This window comes from Chroicocephalus ridibundus, chromosome 2 (assembly GCF_963924245.1).
Source record: "Chroicocephalus ridibundus chromosome 2, bChrRid1.1, whole genome shotgun sequence".
In the NCBI taxonomy this organism is placed as follows: Eukaryota; Metazoa; Chordata; class Aves; order Charadriiformes; family Laridae; genus Chroicocephalus; species Chroicocephalus ridibundus.
Window position 1 is genome coordinate 19,857,627 of NC_086285.1, and position 27,020 is coordinate 19,884,646.

The following is a 27,020-nucleotide window of genomic DNA, read 5'->3' on the forward strand; positions in this document are numbered from 1 at the left end:
GCTGCATCTAATGCTGGACCTGCGGAGTCAAGGGACTGACCACTGGGCAAGGACAGGGACTGTCAGGGCAATAATTTAAGATTTTGGATGGGATTCTGGTTTCTAGACCTCTAGAGATTGATGGAAGGGGAAGGGGAAGGGGAAGGGGAAGGGGAAGGGGAAGGGGAAGGGGAAGGGGAAGGGGAAGGGGAAGGGGAAGGGGAAGGGGAAGGGGAAGGGGAAGGGGAAGGGGAAGGGGAAGGGGAAGGGGAAGGGGAAGGGGAGAAAAAAACCAGCCCAAAATAATAATTAAAAAGACCCAGGATCGGCACCAGCACCTTTCCAGTTCCAGCTGCCTGAACAGCTCCACTGTCATCTCCTGCCTTTGCTTCCAGGCGGGGCAGGCATGGAAGACCAATGCAGGCTGTGAGGTAAATCTGTCTGTCCACAGGGACTAGGAAGGGGAAAAGGGGGCAATCCCCCTCCAGGCGAGACGAGGGCTTGCAGTCCAAAGTGGGCTGCAAAGAATCAGATGCGGTCAGAGGATCAACTGGTCTCCTGAGCAGAACTAGGAACGTCCCAAGGAGTCCTTTGCTACAGCAATACTGGATGATCAGGAAAGGTAAAAGCATCAGGTACACTCAAGCAAAAACCATCTGCAGGTACAAACGGCAGCAAAACACACTTACTGCAAAGAGGACAACCTGCTCCCCAGGAGATGCACAGCATCTGGCCCAACAGAAGTACCCAAAGCTCCTAAAATAGTTATTCTTTTATTGTAATACTAGGCGAGCTTTTCCTTCTAGTACAAAAGTTTTCCAGATCCCATGCTGAAACTTGACCTGAGCCCCATATCTTTATAGCAAAGAGAAAAAAGAGCCACAAGAGAGGACTGAGCAAGTCCTGTGAAACACTTAGTGTCTGTGTTCTCCACCATAAAAAAATCAAAAGATTCTTTAGGTGACTTGACAGGACTTCTAAGGATCAAAGAGTATCTATCTACCGGGGTCTGACAATTCCCAGTGAGGACATGGAGGTGTTGCAGGAGCTCTGGTGCTGGGGCACAGCAAGCTCTACTAATCAGGGGATGCTAAGTCGAAGGAGGGCCAGAACTGAACCACAGGAGACGAAACAGTCGCCGGGAACAAACTCGTAAGTGCACACTTGGAAGTCTTCATCTTTTGCGGCTTGATCTTATTTTTCAGAAAGGAAAAAAAATGATAGTTTCACAACCCTAACTAACAGTTGCTCTATAAATAATGAGATAAAAGGAGAATGCATAACAAAAAGCACTTAAACATTTGCCTCATAAGCTATTAGTGAGGAAACACAGGACTATGAAAACAGTAGGCCTGGACAGCAGCAGTATTATCCCGCTCCACGTGCCAAAGAATGCAGATCTGTTGCATGATGCAATTCATGCTGCCACTGTCCTTTTCATGCTCTGATAAGACCACTAACCTGCACAGCACTGTCCTAAAAAACACGTATGACCCCACACACCTAAGGAAGCACTTTCAGAATAACATCACGATGAAGTTAAATATAAAACATTTATTCTCCTAAGCAGCCCAAGAAGGATGAACTAATAGGTGATGGATTCAGTAAAACTGGGTTCAGTACAGGTATATCAACGCTCCAACCATTGACAAATTTGTGCCTCGGTTTCCCCACTTCAAAATGAAGTGGCACCTCCCCACTTTATAGGTGTGCTGTAGGACTGCAGTTGACAACTGTCAACAACCTTAAGGAAATAATAAATTACATTGCTGATTTTATGATTATTGATATACCTTGCCATCAATATTTAGTAATGTAAACAGCTTCAGTAATGTAAAGAGCTAATTGAAAAGCTAAATATAGACTAAATGAGTTGAATTTTTTCCCACCTTCCATAACTAAGCTCAGGAAATTTGGGAGACCTTTGCCAGTCCTGCCACTGACAAATGACAATCTTTAAGGTAATGGTTTAAAAAACTCAAAACAACAACAGAGCATGAACTCCCAATGCGATACTGTGACCAATGAATACAACCTCTAGATATATGAGGGGAATTCAAAGTAACAGTAGGAAAGCAGCATTACTCCTCTATATGGCTCTGACAGGACCATAAAATAATGCAAGGTTAGTTCTGGTGCGTATATCTCAAAAGTAATGTTGAAAAACTTCAGCACATTCAGAAAAGAGCTATAAAATTCTGAATTATGGGAGATGCCAGAGAAGTTCTCCCTGCAGGATTTATCCAAAAGAATATGAAAAAGTTACTTGATCATGTAATATGGGTACCTATGAGAAATTTCTGATAGAAAAGTACACTTTAATTCAGAAGAAAAAAATATGTGAGACAGGAAAAAACGCTATTATAGCAATCAGTTTGGTCCTAAAATGTACAGATGTACATTTTTTAATATTAGATTATGTTTCTCATGGTGAAACCCTGATTTTAGTTGATAGAAAGGGTTGGGACCTCAGCAGGACAAAAATCTGAGGGACAGGATTAGTTTTCATTCATACTATTAAAGAGAGCTTTAAGAACTGAAATTTGTTCATCATACTTTCCTTTGTGATCTATTACCAGGTCTTGTTGCCATGGTATTAAAAAAAAAAGAAAATTATAATAGAAAACACACAGGAAATAGTGGCTTGCAAGATTTTAACTAAGGTCTTTAGCAAGAGGTGGAGGGAAGTCCAACAAATAATTTGTGTTTTTCAAGAACGTTGTTTAATGCCATTTAAGGGTACTTGACTAACAGCTTTTAGTAATGTAAAAGCTGCATCTTCCACTGAACATAGTCAGATAGAAAATACATCGTAAAGAAGGATGCTAGGTTAGCCAGTTGGCCAGTATTTCATTTTTGTCACAATTACGATGTGACAAAAAGCTAACAGGCAGGACCATATCGACCTTCTCAACTGGCATCAGGGCACCGCCTTTCTGGCTGAGTTTGGTTTCAGTGGGAACTAGTGACACGGTAAAAAAGGATTCAACAAAAGCCCCAAATCTGTGCATTCTCCTCCTCAATTCACAGCAACTAAGAACATTCCTCACCAGCTGGGCTCAGCAGCTTTCTACTACAAAATAAGGCCCTGCCTACATTTGAATCAGTTTTTGTGATGCAAGATTATACTGAGTCTAATCTTAATGGAAATGTCAAAGTGAAGCTAAACAGGTATTTCCTTTGCATCTGCATCATGCAAACAAGCCTCTACACAAACAGAGGAAAAGAAGAGCTAAAGCTTCATTTTATTAGAAATTGGTCAGGACCTGATGAGACAAGGAGAAATTTGTTTTGTATGTAGATGTCTAAAGTTATCTGTGTTTTAACAGCCTTGTGGTTGCAAACTGAGTTATCTTGCTGCTGTTCCACTGGCTGAGTCATTAACAGAAAAAAAATCCTTCGACCTTCTCCTATCTCCTGGCAAAAAAGACAGTGCAACCTGCATATCTGTAATTAAAGCAAATGCCGCTCAACCAAACACCATAATCGTCCACCCAAACTCCACTTTAGTAATGAAACTGAAGGGAAAAGAATGCTTGTTGGGAAAACCACATTTTCATCTTTTTAGATGACCTACATAGTGAAAACCACAGAGAGGAAAATTCGGCTTGTTCTGTCCTCTACCTCACTCCAGTAAAACCGAGTTGGTTTAAATCAGCAGGACTGCAGAAGTCCAACCGAAGTCAGGGACTGTATGAAGTCATGTCTGACAGTGTTTTCTCTAGCAGACTATCCTGCGTGAAAAAGTGATGGGGAATCAACAGAGTTCACGCTGAAAGGTCAAAAATAATGATTACTGTGTAAGCAGTATAGCTCACAAACATTTGTATCCATGATACACACTGTGTTTAATTGGTCTGTTGATATGCCTTGCCCTCAGTTTTATGAGCTTTCAGTCTTGCTCTTCAACAGCCGCAATGAGAACATTAAATCTCCAAGCAACCCAGCTCCTGAAATCCTGCCAGCAACAGTACCGCTTAGCTCCAGATACATCAATGTCTAATTGCCACAAATATATATTTGTTTTTATCATCGCTGGCAGTCCACAGTCCTAGCACCGTCTATGTGACAGCTAAAAACACAGCCATGAGAAACCCTGGAGCTGACTCAGCTGTTCTAGGAACTGAACACAGAAATTTCCAAATCACTGTACATCCTGCCTGCTGGGCTCCTACAGAGAGGATAAAGGGAGTGAAAATGTTAGAAATTTCTGCGTTTCATCTCATCCACTGCTAACAAGCCAAAACCACTCTATTTGAGTTTTGAAACTGTCTAACTTGAGGAATTTCTTTTTACAGTCCCCTAAAAATGTTCCAATGGCAGTTCATGTACAGCAAACAAGCTTCACAAGAGCCTTCTTTCCCTCTCGTGGAGGTTTGGGACCCAAAGGACTGGGGTCCATGGCTCACCCTACTCTGCAAACACAGCTGGGATAGCAGGAATCTCGTCCATGGAGGATTAGGGGTAACATCTGGCCATGACCACAAATACAGTGTCACAATCTTTGTATGCTTACTGGAAATTTCATGTAGTAGAGCTTTGTAGATTTGAGTCTTGGTCCCTACTCCAATGCTAGAGGCCATTCCAGAACACAGGAGAAGGAAAGCTGGCTGCAAAAATCAGAGGAAGCCACGAGAGGTGAGAAAGGAGCTATCTGTGCAGACCCAGAGCAATTCTGAGACGTGATGAGGAGAGCGAAGTACACAGGATGTGCTGTACTCCTGTGAGCTTAAGATAGCCAGGCTCGAAGACCTTAAAAAAGATACCAGCTAAAAAAATCCCTGGAGCTGCTTCCATGAGCAGCAGAGACCACATGCAAACCACGCTGTTCAATGCCCTGGGAGACAGCAAGAATTTAGCAAGAAAGAAGCCACAAACAACTGGTGTAGCTGATCTCTACACTATTAGAATACATAGAGCACATTACCGGTTAGAGACCCAATAATAATATTTTCCTGATAGACAGCTTTTTTTCAGCTGTTCAGAATTGAAGAGAGTTGCTTCAGAAACACATGTAAGCTGCTTATGGTTAAATATTTCACCAACACTTGGACAGCAAAAAGAAAAAGGTAAGACTGGTTGTCACTACAGATGATTGGAAGTACAGTTTCCTCCTTATTTAAAACTGTGCAGTTTAACAACTACTATTCTCTTAACGAGGAAAGAAGACTGTTAGTTAGGTCCTGCCTTCATTCAACATGCTTAGTCTGCCAGGTGCACGTGGGCTTCTTCCGAGGCAGCAACAGGTTGGGTGCCTGGCAGAGCTGGCCAGAGAAGCAGGAGGGCAGTACAAGAGTGTTTCATTTGGAAACAGAAAGCAGGGTAAATACCTTCCTAAATAAGTAATTTGATCAAACCTTTTTTTTTTTTTTTTTTGTTAAATTTTTTACATACTTGATCACTATCACACACGAGTATTTGGAAGATAGCTTTGTTAGTGCACCTGGTCTGCCACACGTGATGTCTCCATGGACTCCCCCTCTACCAAATTATTTTCAAGTCCGTATTTTTCTTATTCCAGTCTCCCACTTGCCAGTATGGTACGACAGGAAAAATACTGCAATTTCTGTAACACCACTGGACACTGCCAAAGTGTTTTAAAAGAAGTTTCTCTACCCTCACCTTTCCTTTGTATTCAAGAATGTTCTACTGTTGCTATTAGCAAACTGTGATCCACAGACCCTAAACAGCCTAACAGGAGAATCCAATTATTATCTTTTTTAATAGAACTGTAATTGATGAATTAAATAACTAAATATTCTGTTCCTTTACTTTTCCAGACTGTCATTACTCCCGTTTCCTCCTTCAACTATCCTACGCAGGCATCCCATACAGTACATACTGAAAACACATAGTTCCTTCGGAAGGCAGGAGTGCAGGATAATTAAGAAAATGTTGCAAGTATGGCTAGTAGCTATACAGATTTGCATTCAAGAAATGAGTCAAAAATTCTAAGTGAAGCATCCTGAGAAAAATGACCAGGAAAAATTAACGTTAACCAGAAAATCCCCAGACTTTTTCAGCAGCATCGACACCAGCACCACTGCCCAGCTTAACAGCAGCAGGGCAATGCCCACATGCTCCCAACGCTGGAAGCCCCTTCCCATCTCCCCAGTGCAGCGTTTTGACTGGCTACAGAGCAATTAAAAGCTCAAACTAAAAATCATAAGCCCCATATACACCGCTGAACGACAGACATCATAAGAGCACAAAGAGTGAAGAAAAACTGCCCTGACTAAAAGGCAAGCTAATGGCCGCTGAAACCAGTGACCTGGCCAGGTCACTGGGACATTTCATGGGTCTGAGGTCGACCCAGTGGCTGAGCTGTCCCCCGTCTCAGTGAGGCCAGGATTTCACCCCATCACGACTCTTGCTTATCTGGTAATCATCTCTCTCTTTTACTTTCGGAAATAAATGAGACATGCTGAGAAAAGTAGCATAACGAAGTGATGACTCTGTATCTTTTCCAGCATCAGCATTTTATTAAAGGGGTTTGTTTGCCAGCTTATTTTTACAGGAGCTCAAGAGGCCTGACTGCATATTTGAGAGCCTGTGCTCCGCTCCAGTTTTTGATGACAAAATGCCAAAGTTGAACGTGCAATGCCAAACATTCCAGAAACCTCCAGCACAATAGCTGCTTTAAATGATGGCTTACTTTTCCTGCTCTGCAAAGCATACAAAGTAGCACAAACGTTCTTGTCCCTTTTGTTTAAAATGCAGTAACACACAGTAAGGGTATACAGTTACCACTTCAACATGGGAAAGCAAACAAGCAGATGAGTCTGGCTCTTCAATTCCATGTTTTGCAACACTATTAAGATGTGCAGCAATTCACACATTTTACCTTTCAAGTAGATTAACATGTACTACGTATATAGAAACATGCCACAAATCAACCTCCTAATCCATATATACAGGGATTTGTTTCTTATGCTACATAGTGGATTATTTGCAAAACATTGAATTGTGTTTCTCCCAAATAGACTGCTTAAAATAGCCCGAAAATCACTGTAAAGCTAGTATGTCAAATCAGAATTGAGAAATAGCAACAAAACCTCCTTCGAATGAAGACAAAATAAACCAAAAAGTTTTGAAATATGATGTATTTGCACTGCACTGTTAGGAACGGTCTGCAGCTAGGGATTAGGTCTCACAGTGCAAGGCACTGAACACAGACCCTTCAAAGCTTGAAGAACGCAACAAAATCCACTTGAAAGCAACAACAATCAAAATGTACGGTCAAAAAGAAGATGTGAATACACAAAAAGGTTGCAAGAACAAAAACCCCACATATCATTATGGTCAGTTCAGTAAGGTAGCCATTAGCATACCACCTGCCCAGTCATTCGTGAGTGCTGTACAGGCAACGTGATAGACCCGAGTTATACAGAACAGTTTGAAAGAAGGTGTGTAACCGAATTTGGGAGATCCTAATAAAAAAAGGAAGAAACATGTGGGAGTTTGAAAATGTTGAAGTAGCCCAGGGACTTTCAGCACATCTCTCCCATAACTGTCAGGGCAAATGTCATCACAAAGCACTATGATTCACAGCATAACAACGCAAATCCTTCTGCATCTGAAAGGCAGTTGACCAAACCGTGTAAATGAAGGCAATTATGGAACAACCTCACAGCACTGTGCCCCACAAAACCTTCATGCACTAAGAAACTCATCTAAAGACCAACAAATTTGCTGGATGTCTTTCTAATGACTGTATCATTAAGTCAGCCATTTAAAAGAAGTTTCAATGAGCCACTTCATTCCTCCAAACCGATGTATTAACATTTCTCATCGAAAATGCCACCAAATCAGAATGCAGATTTTGTGTTTAGGTGCAACTGGGAAAAAATGGATGCAAGTGGAGTCATCAGTTAGAAACTGGAAACTGCTAGGAAACTGAGGAATTCAAGTGTGTTTGGTCAGTGGGATATGTGGGTGATAAAATAGATGAAAAGGTTCTAGTTCATGTAACAGTTTTCACTTAAATGATGGCTTTTCCTTCAAAAAAAAAAGGAAGAAAGAAAAAAGCAAGCAAAGAAAAAGAAATAATTCCTATTATGTTTGATATTCTGTATATCGCAAATGAGAATACGTATACCTCTCATCTGTCTTGCTCACAAAGTTGCATTTCTTTCATCCCCTCATAGTAGAAATTTACCTTCTCAGTTTTTACCCAGACAAGGCAGAAGTTGTTTTTCTGCGACATCCCCAGCTTATCCACTTCGTTGTTTGAAAGATGCTCCACCTTTCAGATTCCTAAATTGAGAAGTAACTAAAGCCAGCTAGCGTCAGTGCCTGAAGGTTCAACAAGGTGTTAGCACTTGACGCGCTCACATGTGCAGCTTCAAAGCATACTCACAATCACAGGGCAGGAGGAAGGTAAGTTCTGATACATATCGACACATGTAAAAATAATACAGAAATGGGCATATGCACATATATGAACGCATAATAAGCTGCAGTTACACTGTGTGCCAAAGACCTATGAAGACCAGTTTCTTAAGGCAGGTACACAATGTGGTGAACACATTGCAATCAATTTTACTTGATTCATTTTTGTTTTATGGGACAACCTGACATGTTCCGATTACTCCGTTTCAATATGGCACTCAAAGCAGACACGAAATACCAAGTCGTACAGTACAAAGAGCTCACTACTGCAGTATGATTGAGTTAGGAACTCTCAAATCAGACTAGATGATTATTAATCACTCAACAGAAAAAAAAAATCACCTAAATGTTGAGCTATTCTAAGCAAGTAAGTGATACATATTTTTTCATCAAATAGATTTAAGCTATTTTACAATACATTTTTTTCCTTCTGTACCTCCCCAACAGGAACAGATTATGATGATTATATCCAAGATTTGTTATTCAAGTTCTAATTCGTTGATGATAACATACAAAATCCTTCCTAAATTACGGCCAAGAAAAACAGCCTTGCCCACATAACAATGCAAGACATTACTTCACGTCTGGAAGACTCCCAGAGCTTCTACTTCTATAGTTCTTTCAGATCCTTTATGGTAGCATATCCAGCTATGCAGTATCTGGTCTACTTTTATAAAGCTTTTGTAAAGCTTTACAAAGTTATTCGCTCTCTTTTTTTGTCGATTTTTAAGTGCCTTTGTTCTTGACGCTAAAACAATTACTAAAATCTGCTTTCCAGTTAGCTTTAGAATCCAAATGTGTTACTTTGCTAGGCTTAAAAGTGGCACAAACTTCTTATGAATTTTCAAACAATCCCTTAACAGAGATTAAGAAGTTTCCTATTTTCAATTAGGTTCTTCTTGCTTGTTGTAAAGGTTGCTGGGTACATTGAGACACTTAATACAAGTCCTACAGTACATAAAAGCTTTATACATGGCATCCACATGCATCTGAGAGCATCTATGTTAAAAGTAGAAAGAGACAAAGTTACATAGATATTTAAATAGGTTATGCCCCCTTATCCATGTTGTTAAATAAATTTAAACTAAAACTTACCACATGCAATTCTGGAAAGCTCATACAATAATCCATCCGCTGTGATTAGTTTTGCAGTATGCTGACACTACAAAAGAGTAGTGTAACACTACTTTTTAGTGGAACACTACACCATAGGTGTGCACTACAGCGTAACACTGCAAAGGCTCTCTTGTTGGTTTTGCTCCACAGTTTCGCTGGCCAGAAATACAGTTTCACGCTTGAAACTCAACAAAGAAGTTGCAAGAGTCTTCAAACAGATGGCTCCGTGCTTGTGCTAGTGACTCTGGAACACAGCGCTACTGCAAAGGTCCTTATGCATCTGGCTGTTTTCAGTGAAAACTCACTGACTGATGCACAACACATGATTATAGGGTTTTGCAGGGAAACAAGATTAATGCAAAAGTCACACTGAATAGTGATTTACAAATTCCCTCTGTGGCTGTTATGATATAAAATTAAAGTATATCGTCTATTTGCGATTAATTGTATCTACATCAGCTTTCGTCTATAGTCAATCTACTCCAAATACGACATGAAGGACATCAGGCCATGAACCGGGACATGCTTTAAAACAACCTTACCTAAGGGACATAGTGGGTGCTAAATAGTGTCTTTCACTCCCAGTTTTACCAGCTTCTACAGGAGAACTGCTGCAGTTTATTGTCAAGAGAATTTCTGCCTTAGAGGTAATGTCTGCATCAGTCACAAAACACCCATGTCCAAGTTTTTTTAATTGCAAATAAAGTAACTTTACCGGAGATAACGAATGCAGAATTGACTGCCAGTATCAGCAGCTGAACCCGATGAGGAGCCAAAGGTGGAATTAAACAAACCTCAGACAGGACAAGAGTCACAACTGCATACGGCTTACAGGAAGACAACTGGTGGCCCAGGTTTGACTAGGTCACCTCTCTTTCACGAACAATAACAATGTTTTATTCTTCCCAGAAATCTAACAAGAGTAAGCTTGAATGGTTTTCCTTCCAAGGCAAACAAGGGACATGACTCTTCTCTAACAAACATTAGTATAAAAAGAAAATGCTCTTGATAATAACCATGTGGTGATAATTCAGCTCATTATTACCAAGGCTTTGTCATTTCAAGACTTCTCATTTCCTTAGAATATCAAAGTAGATAAAATATAAAAGATCCATTTGTGTAGCGCAGCAGTGGTTAATGTTCACTACGGAAGGCAGAAGTAATCCCTCTTTTGCTGTGGTCTACACACCACTGCAGTAATTGGCTGAAGGGCCCCTGGGTACTCTACTCTTCCTGTGGAAAAGAAACTATACCACTCATATCTGCAGGGCAGAAACAGTTGATGTGGAGAACAGTGCCCATTTCTCTTTGGGGGTTTTTTTGTGTCCAAAATAAGATGGGTATTAAATAATGAACAGGAAGGAAGACCTTAGAGGCAGGAGCTCGTCTCCAGCAGAGGCACCATAAAAGCACTAAATGGCTCTCTCCCCTGCACTTGCAAGCAGCAAAGACTTTGCTCATGAACAATTGTACGTAGGACCCTTCTCCTGACACACACGGATTGGAGGGGTGGGGTAAGCAAACTGGGCTACATATGAATCCCACCCACCAAACAGAAAATAAAGACTCCCTTATAGAAAAGGAAATAAATAATAAGGGAGTAAATATTATAACTTAATTCTCATTTTCATCAGTAACATACCACTGTAATCTAATTTCTGATTCCTCCCAGTACATCCTTTTTTCTTACGCTAATTTCAGGCATACTAGAACCATAAACTTGGCTTACCAGATCAAAGAACAACTATGAATTTTATCCTCACTCCTTCAATCTGCTGGTCAGACAGGTGTCTGCTTGCCACTGCACTGCCCTCATTACTGTGATATATAAGAATAAACATATTTATGCTCTGATCTAGCAGACAAAAGGTGCTCATAGATCAGCCCCCAGTGCATTTGCTGTCCATGAAACCTGTCTGCAACCTTCTAAAGAACATTTCACTTCTCACCTCTACTGAAAATGAAGGTATTTGTTATTCCGATGTCAGCTCAATGCCTCCCTGTCTCTCCTTAAACTTTGCAGAAACACACATATGCTTAACTTCAGGAAACCTGCCTAACATCCGTAGTACTATAATACTGGTGCCTTTAAAGATAAACACATGTACAGGAGCCTTTTAGGTTAAGACCAGGAAAAAATGTAGAATGAATGAAAAAGTCTCTATAAAGGAGCTGCTAAACCCTTCCAAAAAATAAGAGGGAGTAGTCAGCACATTAGTAGCCCGTCCTGTGCCTCTTGCACAATCACAAATACTTTTGAAGGCATTCAGAATATGGGTACACAGGGTATAAACAAAGTGGTCGAGTCACCATCCCTGGAGGTATTTAAAAGATGTGTAGACATGGTGCTTAGGGACGTGGTTTAGTGGTGGACTTGGCAGTGCTAGCTTAACAGTTTGACCTGATGATCTTAAAGGTCTTTTCCAAGTTAAACAATTCTATGATTCGATGATTCTATGAATTTTCTTCAAGAAATAAGTTTTATTGCTGTGTACTAATAATTATTACTTATGAGCTATTTTCTCTTCACTTGCTTCCATCAGCTAGTGCAAATGAAACTCGCGTGCCTTTTGCAAAGCACAGAAAAAGTTGCAAATCAATGGCTGCTATTGATTTGCCACCACTAGACACCTCTTAAATAAATATAATCAGCCACTTCAGCAAAGATCACCTTGTTGCCACTGTTCAAAGGAAGGAGTTGAAGTCACATGAAACAAAACTGTTGTGGGGGGCGGGTGGGAGGGGAAGGGGAGTTCTGCAAGGCACACAACTCTGAAGCTTGTTTTGGCTTTTGGTTGTGTCGTTTGTCCCCTAACCCCTCCTCACCTACCCAGCATGACGGTGTGAAACCCACCCGCACTCCCTCCACCTTCCCTGTTGAAGAAGAAAAGACCCCTGCCACGGTTAGTTTGGAGTAATGTATGTGCTGCGTGCTGCCATCTGCCTCCGCTTCCCTCCCAAGGTGGGCTTGGAGCAGCGTAGGGTGCTCCTCTAGGTAGGTTGCCTCCTCTACCTAGTGAACTTATAGTGATAACTATACTCCTTTCAAACTTTAATAAAATTGTCCGAGACAGTTTTGCAGACAAAAAGACATGTAATTAACCATATATGCTTGCTCCTCTTAGGAAATGAGCCTCAAAGCCAAAGAAGGCAGTGCACCTGATGAGGCTGTGTACTGCAGATAGGTCAGCAAGAAACAGAGAAGTGGCTTTGGGAGGCTGACAAAAAAAGTAGGCTGACAGAGAAATCCAGCTGAGTATGTTTTAGTATTGTCCCAGGAGCTGATCACATCATCGGTGGCTGTGGGGGAAACAGGAAATCCCAAACGACTTACTTTCCTAGTAAATTAAGACTCTAAGCACATTACCAAAGAAATCCTGGATCTACTGAATCAAGAGGCACTATGACATTAATGTCAATGCACTTACAATTTCACCCTCATCTGCACTAGGATCCCAATACGTGATTTATTATCACAGCCTGGATTACAGAGTTTTATTGGGTGTATTGGCTTTCATTTAATTTTTAAAGTCTGATTTAAATATAGCAAATAAATTGTGACTCCATGAATTTTAGTTCATGATGTAGCATTTTGGCACAGGACTGCGGACGTAACTCTGTCTCTAATTAGGTGTACAGCACTCTCATTTACTTAAATGGGATCTGTTCATGTGTCTCTGGAGGGACAAGTGAAACAAATGGTTATACTTGTATCTGAATAAATATTTTTACTATTAGCAAAAGAGTTTCAGCAGTGACTCCTTGGGAAGAGCAAAGATGAAGGGTTACATCCTGAACTAATCTTAAGGCTGAAGACACACATTTATGGCTTAGTTAACCTAACAGCTCAGTGCAGCTGGAAGAGTGGGGGGGACTCCTCCTCAGTTCTTCTGCCCCCATCCCAACCACATAGCCCCAGCTCCCTCCCTATGGATAAGGTGAAACAATTCGCCTTCTCCTCTCATTCCCCAACACCAAGGTTAATTTTCTCCTGTTTCAGTGAGCCTTTAACTGGTGTGTGGGAAAAGAGGAAAAGAAGGATAGAGGGTTGTTAGATCAGTATAGCCATAACGTGCAATTTTACCCAAAGTTAGCCTTGCTGCAGTAAATGGAATTAACAGAAACAGCTGATTTATACTTATTGGATAAATGGCTTGCCCAAGGTCACGAAAGAGGAATCCAGTGGCCCTGGATACCCTCATCTCCCAGCTGGTCCTTACATACTTCAGCGAAGCCTGTGCCTTTCTCCTTCAACAGATCTGTTTTCATAGCCATTTGCCTTTAAGAAAGTAAAATCCAGAGAGTTCTCATTTCGTTAAGCAGATGCCATTACCACTGGCATTCACAGTATTCCTCGTATCAAGTACAGACAGAGACACCAGGAGCCACATCCTGTCTCCTGGCTCTTCCAGCTGCCACCTCCAGCTTGTCCTGTCCCCCCATGCCTACCTCTACCCTGTCCTCCGCAGGGACCTCCGCTCCTCACCACAGGGACCCCCACCTCTGCACCCCATCCAGGGGCCACAGGGCACCCCCCAGACCATGGTGCGTTAACAAGGGCGACAGAGGCGAATGATGAAGACAAAAGGAATCCAATATCTCATGCTTAGCAGCAAAAGTTAATGGCTGAGAAAAGAATATAATGATATGGTACAGGCACATAAAGTTGATGGAAAATTCACCTAAAACCACCTGTAAAACTATGTTTTGTTAGCGATTTTCCCTATCGGCATTATCTGCACAGATTTATGGGCTGAAGCGTTTCCAACAGCAAATACAAATGCTGAGGGAAAACACTGTCTAAGCTTTTATGCCAAATCCAGCCTATAATTAAGTTTGCATAGCTTTGACAGCTGAATTAAAAGATTCTGTAAATTCCCCAGATCGCATTTCAGATGAGGACTGATTGAACGCGTGAGCAGTACTCACGGAGGTGTGTGAACTCCTGCCCTGCTCAGGCGTCCGACCCCCACGCTGATGCCAGCACTACGGCGGTGGCACCAGCTGCTGGTGCAACTTGGCCCCGTCAAATTCGCTTCACGGGCAGACTGGGTTTTGAGGCAGAAGGTTTCCCAAAGCAGCTCTAGAAAACTGTGACGGCTTTTCCATCATCCAGCCATAACCTCTCAATAATCCAGTCACGTATTTACTACGGAGGATGGCACCGTGACAGCTCAGCTGTAACGGCCATGAGAGCACACAGGCATAACGACTTTTGCTAGATTATCACGTCCATTCCTTGCAGGCAATCAGGCATAGGAGGTGATTGATTTTTGGAAGCAACCTCTTTGCTCGCACCGCTCCGGAGCGGCGTTCCAGCTACCCCAGCAGTGAAGGCCTTTTGCCTAAATTCACCCAAGCCAATGCACACTAGCTGGCCTTACGCCAGCACTCTCCTTTACTTTAACTAAGCCCTTTGTGCCCTTCTTCTTCATCTGTCTGATAAATTCACACAGAACAATCAAACACCTCCAACGTCAAAGCTCTCTGGGAAGGGATACCATTTTTTCAACAGGTACTGCTTTCTCCCCCTCAGCCCCCAAGTTCCCAAGATGGCCTCCCTGCCCTTCTCTTTTTGGCATGAGCCCTCCTGTTAAAGTGGACAGCTAAGTTAGGAAACGTGACCTATCGCCACGAACTGCCACTTTGAGGACAAGAAGACAAAATTTCTTCCTTTCTCTTCTTCCCACATTATGGATTGTAACTATCATGGTGGCACATATCCTTCAGGACACATTTTGCCTAGCTTTCACTAGTCTACCACTGCCACAAAATACTCCATTACTTGTTCGTGGCAGCTTGGGAAGCTCTGGGCCACACCACTGTTCAGCCTGAATTTGAATGTTGTTCTTCTGTTTCAATAGATCGATAAAATTATGAGTATGGTCCAAAGCCAACATTGGTCTTCCCATGAAACTAATGAGCTCTGGACCAGCACTATAGTAAATCTCAGTGTGAAAGGTATTTTCTGTTTCAAACAGTTTCAGCATTTGATTAAAGGTTGATTAGACATTAACATAAAAGATGTTGACATTTTAAAAAATGCCACTGTAATTGAGTCAATTTACATTCTAAATTAATACAATTATCTAAACAAGAAAACTGTTAGCTGCTACTACTAACCAGCAGCTGTAATCTGACCTATTAATCGATTACCTAGATAAAGGTAATATAGTCTCAAGTTTCAATTATACATAAAGAAAGTTTCATTTAAAAAAATCAATTTATATGCAAGTCAAAGTTGCACTGCAGGCATGAAAGAGTATTATATTTTGGATAATTGGTTTTAGGAAAAAATACAAATTACAAAAATATCTCCAAAAGAAAGTGTCTTTAATTGCATATAAAGTAGTTTATGATTATTTCCTGTAATTAAAGCCATGATTTGCTGGGACTAAGCCTTTTTGCAGATGAGTAAGGTATTTTTGATTCGCACAATCCTCACTAAACCAGAAAAGCAGAGTAGTTGCTGTATTTAAATGCATGATCATAGACTTGGCTTTTCATGTATTATTTAAATGCAACCCAAATGTAATTACAAGCCTTTGTGTAAGATCTGAAAGGGCCATGACAAGGTTGACCAGCTGGCCTCTTCCTTACCACAGTACTGGCCCTGTCACAAACCCCGGGTTTATTCTGGGTCTCACTCCCAGACTGTGTGGACCCTCCGGTAGGATGGACACAGCAGCAGGAGACGGAGACAACTCTCTGTGCCCCTGGAGGCAATGGTCTCATGGAGCCAGGTCTGCTCATGCCACGGTGCTCCCCTGGGTCGTGGAGTAGCCCCAGTTCCTGCCTTCACTGCTGCTCCCTCGGAGTCTTTGGGCAAGTCCACAAACTGCCTGATCCTTGCCTCTGCATTTTTTAAGAGTGGATTACAGGTCACCCATCTTCCTACTGAGATTCTCTCAAGGTGAGTTAGCTTCTTAAATTTGGTTAAAGAGGACACTTTTAGGAGACCTGAACAAAATGGCAAGGGGGAAATACATCAGATGTATTTTTAGCTACTGCGGAGCAGTCTTAAGACACAGTGGGCAAGGTTCTCAATGGCTATCAGACGCTAGTATGTTTGAGCACTTGCCTAGTTTGAAGGCAGAAGTCCCTCCTTCATTCTACCTGCTTCCAAGATTAACACAGATTTATTTGTTAGACTTAAGCTAAGGTCCTAAAATTTAAGTTGCACTTTAATTTCTGAAGAACACTGTGAATAAGAACCTTCTTCTCTCCACCTAACGCTGTCAGTGTCCTGGTATTCCTCTTCCTTTCCACATGGTCCATGACAGGCTAAAGCACATTTAAGCCAATACTGTGATCTTTTAGTGAATGAGAACCTCAACAGAGGAGGAAGCAACCTTGTGTTCTCTGCCTGGCAGCCTCCCAAACCTCACGTAACTATCTCAGGGACATAGTGCACCCAACTGCTACGCAGATCAGCTATATCAAACATAGCAGCAAAAGAAGAGATCTGAACGCCAGGACAGCACATCTTGAACTGCTGTGAGAGGGAGAGAGATACCAACTTCCAAATCCTTCCAGCCACCTTTGTGGCAAGTGAGTGCACCTTCCCTCAGGTCTGCATCAGCATTGGAGCATCTCTACAAAACTGGAAATCAAGATGCTTGATTCTCACTCAGCAATACTGTCCTTCTTTATCAACACTTAGGACGAGGAGAGACACCAAATTTGCTCTTTAAAAGCCCAATACTTTGCCAGACTAAGGAATATCCATGCCAGCATGAGATATGCAGACAAACAGGAGGACAGGACTAGCAAATGCAGCAGTGTCACATACAGCCACTTCCACCAGACATAAGTTTCTGAAGAAAGGGAAATGCTAAGTTCCCCGTCATGGGCCTGAGTGACAGAGTGTGCCTGCCTGCTGTATTAAATCATCTCCACTTGTGCTTCTGCGGCACATATCATCTGCATCCTTCCTCAGATGAAGGCAGGCTCTGGAAAGGCCCCCGGCAGATGCTGCAGAGGAGGGGGAACGGGGGTGTTTGCGCTGGGGCAGGGAGGCACTGACCTGCCACTCAGCCACCAGGTTTGCAAATCAGAAGTGACATGAGTAAATGCAGGGCACAGTTTCATAACCACTGCTCAGCACTGCACCAAAGGCAGCCAGCAAGACAACACGGATGCGTAACTTCATTTCTCACCCACCTTTTATTTCCACCTAGCAGTTATTGCCTTTCTGTTTCCCACATTAGCAGATAACGAAGAGGTTTACTCACTTCACCCTGGCTCACGGCAATACGCAGAAGTATGTCCAAGCCCCTCTTTTCTGATCAAATCATCTGACTTCATATTTACACCTTGCAAACTGCAAAGCTAGCAAAGCCACAGGATATGGTGCGATTTCACCTTACAAATGCTCAGAGGCACAAGAACAAAAACAAAATGCCCTCGGGAGCTGCCTGAGGAACTAACCAATGACTCACATGGTGCAGCCAGGCTGTGTGTTTTCTGCTGCTAGAAAAGAATTAACTTTAACTTGTTTTAACCACAGAGTCTATTTGAAGGCTCATGTTTTTCCTGAAAAGTTCAGTTTTGTATTTGCTGTGTACAATGGTTACACCTCACAGGGAATTCATTTATGGCATTTCCTACTGCACACAGGAGGAATTTCCCTTTGTGCAGTGAAGCATCACAGTGCAAACTGCTTAGAATGACTTTCCCAGTAATAAAGTCTGTAAAAAAAATATGTAAAAAACTTTTACAAGCCCCTCTCCATATAATGTAATTCATTGATTACTACATTTCTTTCTTGTGCTTTTTTTTCCCCCAGAGAAGTGCTCGCCTGGCAATGTTACATGGCCAAGGGACTGGTCTGAGCCTTCATCTCTTACCAAGGAGCCAGAGACCAAGCGAAGCAGCCTGTCCCTGCCCTCTGCCTCTCTCTTTGTTGCAGAGGAACTATTCAGGATGACTGAGCCACAAACAGCAGGGCACCTTTGTTCTCAGGGCAGGAGGAAGAAAGCAGTTTTAAACCTGGGTAACTTTCCATTCCTTCCTTCTAAGTCTCCCTTTCTGTCCAAAACACTCCTCACTCCACACCACTAAATTTGCTAAACTTTATCTAGCTTAGCTCTTGCTTCTATGATGAGTTTTATGGTTTATGTAGTGGGAGAGCTGTGTTGATGTAAGCCATGGCCAGCTGGCCAGGCCACGCAGTTAAAGGCTGCAGCCGCTGCTGAAGGAGGAAGGAGCAGATCCACAGAACCTCAAAAGGTCTTGCAAAAAGACAAGGAGAGGAATGTGCTTCTAGAAATGGGAAATACCTCTGCTTCACTGGAGAGGTGAGTGCTGGCCAGAAGGATGCTGCTTGTCCCAGGGGCAAGATTGGAGCTTTAGTGTTGGTGATTAAACGGTGCTGGAAATAAGATGCTGTATGCGTGCAGGATCGGTGCACTTAAATAGCAACTTTCACAAGAGCTTGGACAAGATTTCCAAGACCTGGAATAAACATGTATTCTTTTTATTTTTGAAAACTAATTAATTATTTTCGCTCTCCCTCACATCTTACTGCACCTCCTTTATGAATCTCACCAAAGCCGTCTTTGGTTGAGATTTCTTCTGATGCAGTCTTGGGAAAAAGAAGCTTTGGAGTTAGAAAGCATCAGTCCAAGAGCCTGATGCAGGCAAGAAAGGTACAGTGAGCGTGCTCAACAACAAACTCTGTTTTCAAGTCGGAATTTGAAGAAACCATGTGAGGATCACACTGAGAATCAACTTTGCATGTAGCTTATTATCTTCAAGTAGCAAGGAACAATTTAAACACAGCTGAAAACTGTCCACTTGTGGATGTATTACACACGAAAAAAGAGACATAATTAAGATTTAACTAAACTAAACTATATACCAGACTGCTGTCAATTTTACATATTTTCATCTTTTTAAAGGTTTGACACAATGTTCTTGATCACTAAGAGCCAAAACCCCTACTTACTCCCTGCTGGCCACAAAACCTCCAGGAAAGGGAACCACAAAGGCACTTGGCCATAAAACCTCAAAAGCAGCTCAGACACACTCCTCTTCCTTGTTCTCCAGGTTTACAAATCAGATATCTCAGGCAAAGTTATTCACAAGTAAGCAGGCCATGAAACATGAATTTATTCTTTCTGCTCTTAAGCTAGTATAATTTCTAAGGATTTGAAGTCCACATGCCACTCTTATCAACCACTATGAAAGGAAGATTTAGTTCAAGAGTAAATCCATAGAAAGAAGAAGATCATAGGTCACAACCAAATTCTTTGCCCAGTTCATTTGCGTTTTGATGACCCTCTGAGACCAAAACAACATACAGCAACAAAGTGCTGAAAATCAGTAGAGGGGCACCAAGAGCGCATCCGAGAAGGAAAGGTCTTTCCCCCTCTAAACAAGTATACAAAAGTATACAGAGCTTGCGAGTGGGTAACAATCTTACTGAACAGTCTACTGAACAGTCAGGGTATTTAGATAAATATATAACAAAATAAGTTTTCTGATGCATATGTTTGCATTCTTAGGGGAGAAACAGAAGTCAGACCATCGAGTCCTATCAGCATTAAAAATGTACATTAAGTAATGTTAACTTATTCTAAATTGAATTTGTAATTACTTATGCTAATACCGACCCTTCTCTAAATCAGTACCAATACACCTCCTCTTTCAAAAGATGTCAACAAAGGAAAAGTAGTTTAAGACTAATGGGCTACCTATTACTGCTGTGGATTTACAGTTATGTTTTCTTCTGAAAAAAAATCCACCAAACCAACCAAGAGATGAAATATTGACCAAATGTACAAGAAATGTCAGCAAGAGGATAAATAAGCTGAAATAAAAGGGATTTTTTTCTCTAAGCCTTCTATGTAATGATTTCATCTATCACTTGCACAGTTTTTTCAAGACAAAGTGCAAATTCTTAGTCGATAGTGTTTCTTTAAAGGCAACAGCAGCTACATATAGTAAAGCACAAATTCAATAATATGGCCAACTTTAACTTATTCTCTTCTGCCACTCTGACCTACTCTAGCCTTCTGACATTTAAGTCTCACAAGCTCAAGCTCAATTTAGCAGGACAATGTCAAAGCTCATATGTAAAATGATATAAGCTGCATGTCACTAAGTAGATGAGAATTTAACTTAGTAAGACACAAGTATGGATGGGGCTGGAAAATTTTCAACAATATGCTCCTACCTCCCACTCTTCTGACTTTCATACTTTGAACAGAGCAAGCTGGCTGCATGCAAACAGGCTTTCATTTCTATTGTAGACCAGCTACTGAAAAAAAGGAAAAACTGCCTGTCCAAGTCACGAAAACAGATGGTCAAAGCACCCTCACAAAGCAGTTCAAACAATAGCATACCAGGGGAGAAAATACTGACAAGAAACAACAGTCATCTGGGGAGAAGAAAAACTACTCGAAGCAGGATATCAGGGAGCAGTTGGGAAAGGCAGCCTGGTCAGATTGGAGAGCTGGAGACGTTCTGGGCTCAGTGTTTATGGCAGGGGACTCAAATTCAAAGTCCTTCCTTTTCTCCCCAAACCTGGCGCTTCTCCTGGTGTTATGTTGTACTTCATCCCAGCCACCCAGGGGTTACTGTGGCCTAGAGATCAGTTCAGGAATAAAAAGGACCAGACCAAAGGTCCACCTACTCCAGTAGCCTGTTTCCACAACCAGCTTGAACTAGATACCCAGGGAAGAAGTTAAGAACAGGGATGCAAGCAGTGATGCTTCCCCAAAGCCCTCTCCCAGTCCCTATAAATTTGCAGCTGTGTAACTTGTCCATTCTTCCTCCCCTCTCACTCAGTCACCTCATTTCTTACTGTGCTGACTTGTCCCTGGAGTCGCTCCCTAACTTTGATCATTGGTGTCCTCCAAACCTTGTTCCCCTGTTCTGTTACACCTTTTTGGTGTTGGAGAGACCTGAACTGCACACACCACAGATGTCCCACAAGTTTATAGCAGCAGGTGATACTCTTTGTCTTTTTCTCTGTTCTCTTTTTCCAAAAGCTACAAACATCAGATCTGCGTTTTTGATTGTTATTGAACACTGCATTGACATTTCCATGGATACATAATAACTTCCACATCTTATTCCTGAGTGGTAATACTCAGCTCAGTGCTTACCATTTTATACATGAAGTTAACATTAGTCTTCCTTATGTGGTATATTTTACAGTTATTTAAATCGAACCTCACCTGCCATTTTAACATCAAGTCTGAAGATAATTTTTGCAGTTCTCCACAACTGGTCTTTAGGAATTACCAACTATCAATCACTTTGAGACATAACCCTAAAGAGTCATTATGGAGCTCACCTTATGCAAGCATATGGAAAAAAATCACAGATTTTTGCACTTCAATATACCAAAACACTAAAAAAAATATCTAGACTGGGATAGAATAGGCTAATTATGATGTTCATAGAAGCTCAGTCTTTTGGGTTACTATATCCACTACCCCCTGTACCTCATTAAAGCAAATCAAGTGAAGCAACAGTGACCTGTTTGTGTTAAATTATATTTCCCACATCCTAGAGATAATATTTTCCTGATTATTCAAAGCTGTGAGAATGCATTCCGGTGACCAACATGAGTAACGTTGTAGCTTAGTATCTTTCATTTGTTTCAAGTCTATACAAAATGTCAAACTCTCAGATTTCAATCCCCTTGTGACTCTACACTGGACAAAACCATCCCAATTGAAAGATCAACTTATATCAGGTACTCAACTACAATTACCTAGACTCAAATTTTTGACAAGAGAGTGGTTACTATGTTAATCATTTGAACCTTATGGATTTCAATCTCCAATAAATTCCATCTTTTAAAAAGTTTAAACAAACAAGACACCAACGGACAATACCAGCAATTCTGATACTGTTGTACCTAAATATCAAGCAAGTATCATGTTTGTAATAATCTTTACTTTTTACACGTATATATACATGTCTACTATATAGGCAGATAACATATAGATAGGAATTATATATTACATATATGTAAAAGCTTTCACGTGAGCATGTACGTTTAGTACACTTTAATGAGTTATTTTACTTTAAGGATTTCTAAAGGTCAGAAGTTCTATGTATAATCATGGCTGTTATTTGGTCTTTATGTAGCTTTTCTGTGAGCTATCTGCCCAGTTTAAGAATACTTACATATTCTTATCTGGATTATATTAGAACAAACAGAAGTGCAACCAGTCCTCAGTCAACAAACACATCTAGCAGAAACCACTATGGCTATAAAGTAATCATTTTTCATTGCAACCAGCTGTTTACTAATAAACAACTACATGAGAAGCCCTTGAAGGAAAGGCCATAGGAGGAAAAAACAGTACTTTAATTCCAAAAAAAAAAAAACAAACAAAAACATGTAACTGAAAGCACTTCTGAACTGAAACCATAAGTCTTTCTGGCATCCTTCCCAGCTACTATTTGATTCTATGCCCTGTGTGACATTTTATATATCCTCATATTTGAACGACCCAACCATATTTCGTTTCTTCCTTCTACTGGTTTTTGAACTACTGCCACAATGGTGTCACTACATAAAGGAAACGTACCATTCTACAGTGGTTTATGCTTTGTATTTGTAACCTGATTGATGCAGCTGTTCAAAAACTATAGTTTATCCAAAAGATCCTCAGGTATCTCAATATTTTTCATGAACGAGGTCACGACCCTGCAGTAAGAATTCTGAATTTTGAACTGAGATTTCCAGCCCTTGTGTTGCCCATTAAGACCTCTGGTTTTGTGAGACTTGACCCCAAGTTCTAAAAATTGTGAGTACCCTAATTAACTAACATCATGACAGTATCCACTATGCATTAAGCACTGGGTAAACAAGAAGTTAGATGGCCCCTTTCCCACAGAGTTCAAACTTTTAAGAAAAAACAAGTAAGCATGGCAATGCACTAACTCCACTAATTAAAATTTTTTAGAAGACAAAATTATTCTAACACTGATCTTCCCTAACCTGGGACACCTACACTGTAGATTCCCACAGCTGAGCTTGTCACTCTGTGTTCCACTAAAAATCAGTGGGCATTTTTAAGACACATGTCATCGGATCCATTTTAGATAACTCCTTCAGGATGAGTACTGAATGGTAGATTCCACTCCCTAAGTGGAACCTCTATTAATTAGCAAGATTGCTTGTGCTCACTAGTCATGCAGCTGCATCAGGTTAGTCCACAAAGACGCCATGGTACACACAGAACTCACAGAGGAATGTGCCAGTCCGCAAGAGGAATTTAAAGGCAGAAAATCTTAAGGGACAAACTTATTCAAGCAGATTGTTCAGGGCTTAACAGTTGCATAAAAGAAAACGAAAGCAGCAAGCAGAGAAGCATGTTGCAAAACAAAGGAAAAAGTGTAACAGAGTGAGTAATAGTAAATGATCTCTCACTATTAGTTTGCTGGAAATAATACTTGGAAATGGAACGGAGAATTTCAGAGAAATGCCTAGTGCTACACCCTGTCCACAAAGAGAAGACAGAAGAAATCCATCAGGAAATTATTTATATTTCACTAAGCCATCCCCATAAAAGAAAAAAACGTGCTGACAAATATTATCTAAACATACTCATCTTAAGCAAGTCACCAACCATCTGAACTTACTGTGTGCTGCCCGGCTACCTGTGGATCATTCAAATCCTGTAAATCCTGAAGAATTGTTTAAATAACTGCAAACTCCCCAGCTTCTCATCGTGTAAAAAAAATCAGTGTCACCCTTCCTCTTTTGATTGTCCCTCCTCAGTGCAAGTACACAGCTGTCCAAAAGGATCAAGTTTCATCTTCCCAAGCCACTTCAGTTGTGATGGATCCCATACCGCAGTCTATAAACAGCCTTAGGTACATCATTGGTTATGAACTGGTACGTTTCCTAACCAACATCATTAAAATACAAGGCAGTTCACTGAACTTGGAAAAATACTAAGAAATTATTCTCCAGAGCATAACATCTGGTACAAAGGAGGAGAAAAACATTGTTTTCAAGTGCAAGACATGTAAGAACTAGAGGCTAAAACAAAACCCATTAATCTATCCCCACCCCCATGTTCAAAATGAAAAACAGAAAAAAATGCCCTTTGGTGCTTCTCATTGGGAAGACACAAATCTGAGCTGTCTCCCATCTGTTTTGTTTGCTGTTTTTTAATAAAAAAGCAAAATTACCCTGTCCTTTTTTCTGCTTTCAATAGAAATCCTGAAGGATATTTTCAGACTTGTTAGGTCCAAGGTTTTTATACTGTTCTCATCCCATTTTATTTGAGTGCCTGTCAAATGTAACTATTCTGCGTCGGTGAACCAATATCTGAGCTTTTCAGGTATTATTAAAATTATCATGACCAAACTTACACGAACCACAGATCTGGCTGAATTTAGGGAGCTGAACGGGGAGGTAACTACCTTTGTCCCCCTGCAATAAACCCTTGACCTGGGAGCCCTGGTACAACTGTGAGTAGCCCATGGGCCTTCTAAGCTCCTGCTGTCCGCAGGAAGCTGCCAATAGACACAGACCACCAGACGGTGACAGCACTGGCCATGACCCCTCTGCCTCATCCTGCAGTACCACCATAGGAAATTGGGTAGAGTTGGACATGTTGGCTTTAAACCACCTGGCAATTTCCTTTCACTGGAGAAATTACTGCTGTCTAGTCAGAGCTTATCCGCATTGTCAGAGGAATGAGTCAAAATCCCACCTGCGATGCTCTGCTCATGTGGGTGTGTTGGGAAGGCTGCCTGGACAGTGTCCTTAACCCTCACTGCACAAACATCGCTGTGCACACTTTCAAGAATTACCTATTGGTCTTGGATGAAGAGCTAAGACAAAAATTGTCTTTCCTGGGGACAAGAAGTGTTGGAAGCTGGTTCGTGGACAGCCTTCTTCCTATGCAAATATTATTGTATTATAATATACATTGTGCTCACAGCCCTGAATACCCACCTTCGGCTTTGTTCTATCTGGATGAGATTTTGTTCTACTTTTCCTTTTATTTTCCAGAGAAAGCCTCCATGCCATCATCAGCTGAACGAGTAGTAGCTCACTTCACAAAGCTTAAAATAGCATCTGTAATAGATATTACTGTTCCTACATAGTTAAAACTGAACATAAAGCTGGTCCATTTTTAAGGAACATAAAAATGCTATTAAAATCCTTGTGTGACAGTGTCAAATTATCTGTGATTCATATGACTTTAAGCCCTAACTTTTGGATATGCGTGGACTGCAAACCAAGGCAGAAAATGGATTTTAATATCTGGTTTTGTTTTTCTAGAACGGTGGCTGCCTTCACTATAAACAAACACCACATATGAGGATACAGTTCTCTGTAAAATTCTCTACCAGTTGTAGGTGTGGTGGAGTACAACTTGGCTTTTTTTTTTTTTTGCTTTTTTTTTTTTTTTTTTTTTAAGATATTGAGTGACATTCTGATGTTCATTTTAATTCAGGACTATGAGTTGCCTCAACTTTCAGTGAATAAAACAATCAAAAGGAAACACATTCTAAGAATTGTTTCCCACAGTTGAGATTTCCTTCTGCACAGTTGAGTAGATAAATTCAGATACAAACACGATCACATAAGTTAACTTAAATAGTAAAACTATAACTGTTCTCCAGGCTCTTGCCAACTTCCCAGGCAAGTGGCTTGAAAGTCATTTCAATCTTATTAGAAAGCGGAAAATGTTTTCAAGGTCTTAAATAAAATGTGCTATTGTTTTACTTTTGCAACACAACAACACACAGACATTCCTTCAAGTAACATTTTCAGTATTTAAAAGAATTACATGAACTTTAAAAGTGGTATGAACTCGGATGTCCTCATCTCACCATCTTATTATCCAAATGGTTCACTGGCAGCAACCATAAATATACTCCCTTAGCATAAACAGAGGGCAAAATTCCCCTCCTCTCCGCGCCTGAATACAAGAGACTTCCACAAAAATGCCGTGGGAGAAAGCTTTCCCTTGGGAAAGGTCATGCAGTGATACCACTGGCCCTGGCCACCTGAGGGACGCTGAAGGTCACTGCTGCCCAGTCACACTCGGCTGATGGCATGGATCCATGGGCTGGCCCCACCACTGCCAGCTTCATCCGTGCTCTCACAGCCACCCCTCCCCTCCCCATGCTCTCCACCCCCACCACAGCGAGGGGAGGCAGCAATCCTTTGGAATTTTACGAAGGAAATAGCTGAAAAGTACCATTTCTATGTAAAAATGAGAGTGCTATTTCAAATACACAATGTGCTTGCATTCCAGAGAAAAACTTAGTAGCAGGCATTCAAGTGTTGGCCTCACTTAGATGCTCCATGGCAGGATAGAGCTGTGCAAGACAAGCTGAGATCCTGGAAAGAAAGGGTGCACCGATCCCTTCAGACCATGGAAAAGTGGTCAGAAGCCTTCAGAGATGATGAAACTGAGGCTTCACCAAGGGGGGGAACAAAGCACAGGGTGGGTATTTGTGGAGAGGATGGTTAGTGAGATTGTGCTGGGTCTGTAACAGCAACAGAGTCAAAGGGATGAAGTATTCCTGCCTTTGGCTGA

General features: G+C 41.3%; 1 protein-coding gene across 16 annotated transcripts in view; it reads right to left on the bottom strand.

Annotated features, from left to right (window-relative positions):
• The window catches only part of KIAA1217 (KIAA1217 ortholog), a 371,004-nt gene that overhangs the window by 130,579 nt on the left and 213,405 nt on the right, over nucleotides 1–27,020 (bottom strand). The window contains exon 1 of one of the 16 annotated variants that reach the window (XM_063324660.1): nucleotides 24,097–24,115. The exons of the other annotated variants lie outside the window; for them this stretch is intronic. The gene's annotated coding sequence lies outside the window, so the exon portion shown is untranslated. Of the gene's footprint in view, nucleotides 1–24,096; nucleotides 24,116–27,020 lie in introns of those variants that run through there. 16 annotated transcript variants of the gene reach the window in all.